The sequence below is a fragment of the Eumetopias jubatus genome, unplaced genomic scaffold (assembly GCF_037043125.1).
Source record: "Eumetopias jubatus isolate StellerSeaLion01/CBP00866 unplaced genomic scaffold, mEumJub1_p1.0 scaffold_4, whole genome shotgun sequence".
Taxonomy (NCBI): domain Eukaryota; kingdom Metazoa; phylum Chordata; class Mammalia; order Carnivora; family Otariidae; genus Eumetopias; species Eumetopias jubatus.
The window spans coordinates 88,209,512-88,215,525 of NW_028274810.1; positions in this window are offsets into that span (position 1 = coordinate 88,209,512).

Genomic DNA, 6,014 nt, shown 5'->3' on the forward strand with positions numbered 1-6,014 from the left:
CACGCCGACGTCCGACGGGGCGGGATGATGGCCGGCCAGGCCCCGCCCCCGGCCCCGCCCCCGGCCGCCCGGCCTCGCCCCGCCCAGCCCGGGCTCCTGCTGTTGCTCCCCAGGAGGTCCCCACAAAGGGCACCCCTAAGGTAGAGGGCCGAAAGCCCTAGAAGCCCCTTCTTTTCCTCCAGTTCCCAATCCCCTTATTCCTAGGATTTCTAGACAGCCCAGCTGTAAGGTACTTGGGGGCCATTTTACAGACGGTCCAGACTCAGGGTCGGAGAGAAGGGCGCTGCCCAGGGCAAGGGGAGGCTGAGAAGAGGTGGGAGTAGTAGAACTTTGCTGGGAGCCGGGCAGGACCATAACAGTTTTCCTTAGTAAGAGCAGCTGGGCATTTTGCTTATCCAACAGCATCCAGGCTGCTCGCTGGCAGCACCTGGGCACCTGGGCTGCCCCACCCCACCCCACTCCCCATGTAGTGATATGGCCCGGGTGTTATGCTCTAACACTGACTTGCTCTGTTACCTTAGGCAATTGCTGCCCCCCACTAGGTCTTAATCTTTATCTGTCAAAGGAGATGGGATCCTATTACTGGCGTCTGCTGGTGGTCAGGTGCTGCATGACCTTGACCCAGAGCCTCCCAAGCTTTGTAGGAGGCATTTTGAGGGGGGGGGGGGTCTGGATTCTAGAAATCCTCCAGCACAGATAGTCTAAGTCCAGGATTTAGAATTCTCTCTAGGATCCTATACCCTCCCGTTAGGCTTTGCAGTCAAAAGAGCACATGCCTCCGTGCCACAGTCTGGCTTCTTCTAGATGGGGAGCTTCGGCAAGGTGAACTTCAGCCTCTAGGATTGCTGCTAGCTCAGAAGACAGGAGTCCTGTTCTTGTGTTGGGGGAAAGATGGGGTTGTGCTGTCCCCAGCTGGGTAGTGAGGCCCCACTGACATTCCTTTCTCGGTTTATAAACTAAGTGCTTTCTCGGCCATCTGTCCTTTGCTCCTCCAAAACCCTGCAGCCTGCAATACACCCACTTTACAGATAAGATTCCAAAGTCTGGGAGAGAAGCACTCAAGAAGGGTCTCTGCAAGCCAGAGGTTGGGATCAAGCTCAAACCCAGGCTTATAGGCCAGAGTGGAATGCTGGGGATGTGAACCTGACTCCTTTTTGGCGGTTGTGAACTCACTTTTCTGAGCCTCATCTGTAAAAGCAGCGACAACACCTATTCCAGCAGGCTCTCTATAAGAATTAAAAACATGAGTTCTTGAGTTGGAAAGGCAGAGAGCAGTCCTTGAGAACTCACCTATGAAGTTGCCTCCTCCAGAAAGCCTTCCCTGACTGCCACCCATCTGTTAGGCTTCTGTCTTTGGGATCTCACAGACCTGAGCTCTCAGCATTGTGAGTGTTGCTGCTGCCTATTTCTACTCTGATTGCCTCCACTAGACTTTGGGTCCTTCAACGGCAATAAGTTTTTCTGATTCATTTCTGAACGCCTAGCAAGGGGTCCAAATGGAGTTGGAATATAGTCAATGTTCCTTTCCTCTCTCTAGCTTTTTGCCGTATGAGGCTGTCTTCTCCCACAAAGGGCTGTGGCGTTGGGTAGGTAGGTCCTCAGGGCTGAGCCCCCCAGCTCTCTTAGCCTGAGCCTTCTGGGTCCTGGGGCAGTAGAGAGAGAGCATTCTGGAGCCCAAAGGAAAAGCAATCACCCAGGGCTGGCAGGTGAAGGGCAGCTGGTGGTGTCCGGCTGGCAGGGGGCACCATATGGGCCTAGTGAGCAGGCAGGCCTGGGAACGCTGAGCCTGCAGTGAAGGCTGTTTCCAGGCCCATCACATCGTCCCGGAGGTGACTTGCTGGGAGCTGTCAGCCATGCGTCCCCCACAGAGGGGCGGCCTGCCTGTGCCCCTTCTGCCAATCCAGGAACAGAAGCAGAAACAGAAGGTCAGAGCTGCAAGGGGCCTCCTCTGAGGTCACCATGTCCAAAGCCTCCTTTCACAAGTGAGGAGCCTGAGGCCCAGGGAAGGGCAGGGACTTGCCCAAGGTCACACCGCAAGCCAGGACAGGGAGCCAAATCTCTTGCCTCTCATCTTGGATGCTTATAAAAACAGAGAGAGAGCAGAGAAATCTTGAAAATACACCAGTATTCAGGGAAGAGTTTGAAGGTGATTTTTTTTTCTTTTCTCTCTCTCTCTCTCTTTTATTTTTCTCATCTGATCTAACTTTGTAAAAAAAAATTTGCAATGATCATATAGCCTTTAGTAATCAGAAAGAAAAATAAAAGAGAGGGAGAAGCTACCTCTGGTTATAGGTGGCTTTTGTCTTTAGGAAAATGGTGCCAGAATTGTAATTTTACTGTTTTCTCCCCCACGGGACCCTCATGAGACCCCAGTTAAAGAGTGGGTGCCAGCAGGTTGGGAGGGCTCTCGGCTTCTCTCCAGCTATCACTTGGGCTTGTAGTGGGACCAAGACAGAAGCCTAGCCTAGGACCACGAGCCCTGACTTCCTCAAGCGATCTGTCCTCCCTACTTGCCTGAGCCAGTCCCTTTACCTGGGTTGGCCTTAGTTTTTCCATCTGTAAAATGGGAGTTTTTACAGCAGCGTGTGTTTTCTTGCCCCCCATCAGCAGAGCACAGGGCTTAAACACGTGGATACTGGAGCCCGAGATCCTGTCTCCCCTACTCCTTTACTTCATGACCTGAGGTTGGTCACTTAAATTCCACAGACCTCAGTTTCCTCATCTGTAAAATGGGGATTATATGTCATGGATGGTTGCAAGAATTAAAAGAGTTAACGTTTAGAACGTGTTTAGAATTATGCCTGGCCTATAGTAAGTGATATATATATATGTGTGTGTATATATATATAGAATCACTTTTCTGAGTGGATGAACAGTAAAGGTGGAATGGCTGTTATTATCATAATTCTTGACTGGCCCTCAGGGAAGGGAGCTCTCTTGCGATTGGAACCAGCCTGGCCCAGTCTGAGCTGCGGGTAGTCCAGCCTCCCAGAGTTCCCATCCCCACGCCCGGCTGCTCAGCACTCTCTCAGGGAATCAGAGGGAACCTGGGTCACTGGTGAGTCAGAAGCCCAGGGATTACTGCTTAGACTTGACCTTTTGCCCGACCCACAGACCTCTCCTGCCTTCTGTGTCCCATTGATCCAACTGCTCCAACCATTTGCTTCTGAACCCTTCCCTCCTCAGACCCTTCCCAGGCTGCTTCCTCTTTTAGAAACATCCAGCCAGATTGCCTCCTCAACTTTTCCAGACTACCCACCTTTGCCCCAAAGATCTAGTTGGCCTCCTCCCTAAGACCCAGTCACAGCTACCTACACACTTGTCTTCCCTGGCAAGCGACGACAACAACTGTTTGACCTTGGAGTTCTACATATTTGGGCCCTGAAACCAAATCCTCCGTCTATACGTGTGCAATCTTAGCCAACTGGGCTTCAGTTTCCCCATCTGTATAGTGGGCATAATACCTGCTTTAGAGAGCTTTGTAAGGCTTCTGTTGGATAATACGGGGGGAAATGCTTGACCTAGTGCCTGCCAAGTGGCAAGTGCTCAGTAAATGGTAAGTCTGGCTACATTCGTGTTTTATGGTTCTTGGTGAACCTGTTTACCTCCTCCAGCAGCTGAGCATGCCCCAAGCATGGGAGCTGGGAATCAGCCTTCACCCCAGGGTTCCCTGGAGCAGCTGACCAGTGCCTGGCAGTGAGGAAGTGCCCAGTACACATCCAGGGACTCCACTTAAGTTCTATCCTCTGGTTCTCAGCATGTGCCCAGCAAGCAGGTGACCCCCTGCAGCTGGAGAAGCAGCAGCACCTAAAGGGGCTGGGGAAAGTGCTCCTGAGGGGCCCCTACCCACCCAGACTGCCCACCTGGGTAGGACCAGCAGCTGTCTCCTGCTTCCACAGGGAACTCTTTGCTTATGGAGCTGCAGAGCTAATGAAGAATGACAAAGCACCATGTAATTGCCAGCAATTGATGAGTCCCCTGCCTCTTCCTGCCCCTCCTTCCCTTTGCCCTCCTTGGCACTGTCTGGCCTGGAGGCCTGGCCCGGAGGCAGGCAGAGTGGCAAAATGGAGCACAGACTAGTATCAGGAGACTTGGAGGCTGGCTGCTTCTGCCACCCTCTGGCGTGGGACCCCGGCCTCCATTACGTTGGCTCTGTTTCCCCATCTGCAGGGCTCCTGACCTTGTGTTAAGAGCAGGGACAAGGTTACGGGGCCAGGCCAAAGGGCTCTGCGGAGGGACTGGGCTGCACCTACCAGGTGGGTTGAGGCAGACAGCCTCAATAAGGCAGACAGCCCTGGGTTTAAGTCCTAGCCCCGCCTCTCACCTGCTGTGTGATCCCGGGCAGGCTGCTTACCTTCTCTGAACAACAGATTCCTCATCATCAAAATGGGATTTGTTTGACAGCACTTAGCTCTTACTAGGAGAACCCTCATTTGTCCTAGATGTGTGCGTGTAACAGAGACTCTCTGGACAAGCGCATCTCTATCAAAGTGAACACAGAAATTAAGGGTTGAAAACTTGTAGTGTAACTTGATTGAACAATTGTATGTCTTTAATGTCATAATAGAAAAAAGGCTTGTATTTTTTTCATTTTATTTTTTAAGTAATTCATTTTCCTTGTATTTTATAAAAGTATTGGTCTGTGACAGATTAGAAATTTTTTAAAAAGGTGGTCCTTCTCCACGGATGGTTTGAGAAGCATTGCTTTAGAGAACCTTGTAAAACAGATGTGGTAACAATCTTGCCACATTTTCATAGTTCTAGGGTGTAATTTCCAGGGACCTTCCACTTCCGTGGCTCCCAAGCCTTCAGGATCAAGACCAAATCTCTTAGCCTGGTTTCAAAGTCCTCCTGACTAAAGTCCCAACCTGCCTTCTCATCTTGCCTCCTTCCCCATGACACAGCCTTGTAATACAACCCTGTGCTCTCCCCCTGCCTCCTCGCCTCCTGAACCTCCCATGCCTTCTCACTCCTCCATGTCTTTTTCCTATGCTCCTCCTTCCATCTGGAATGCCCTTCCTCACTTTGCCCTTAAACCGGCAAACTCCTATTCATCCTTCAAGACCCAGACCAAATGTCCCCACTCTTGGGAAGACTTTTCCAGTGCCACCCCTGCACCTGCCCCAGGCAGGGCTAGTTGCTCCCTGCCCCAGGCTCTGTAGCGCAGCATGCTACGGGGAGGCAGGACTTGCAGAGGTGAAGGCTACATGCAAGCTCCAGAGTCAGAACAATGTGCGATTTGGACCTGACGGTGCCGGCTGTGTGATCCTGGGCAGGTGCCTTTGTACTGTTGAGCTTCATTTTTCCCATCTATACAGGGGCATCTACTGTGAGGAGTAGAGGTGGTGTGTGAAAAGTTCCCAGCACCATGACACATGGGAGAGACTCGAGATACAGCGGCTCTTGTTAGCTTTATTTCTCTGGTTGATGACGTCCCAGGTTGTTTTCTCTGTCTCCCAACAGACTGGTTGCTCCTTGAGAGCAGGGACACTTGAGAGTGTCTGATGTACCTGGATGTTTCCTGGGCTCTGTGCGGGGCTTTTTGCGCAGAGGGTGTGTTTTGGAGAAGGGTCTCTGGCTGCTGCCTGCCCCATGGTGACAGCGGTGTAGGGAGGAGTGAGGGTTCGAAGCCCACAGCCAAGAAAGAATTCTTGAGACATCTTTTGGTGCAAAAAGGTGGTTTTATCAAAGCACGGGGACAGTATCTGTGGGCAGGAAGAGTGGCCTCGGCATCGGGGTCATGAGAAGTGGCCCATTATATGCTTTCAAGTTGGGAGGGGGTCAGGGATAGCGTAGGTCTCTAAGGAATGTGGAAGCCAGGTTTCCAGGACCTTGAGGGGGCCAGCTATTGTTGGGGAAAGGTCATTTATTACCGTCTAATAAAACCTGAGTCATGAGACCCTTCAGGTGTATATCAGGGGGCCATATGCTTGGGGGGTGATTGCCAACATGTATCTTGCGGGGGGGTGGCGGGTAGAGATAAAGGAAGTTTCCAAAGGAATTCTTATGTTGAA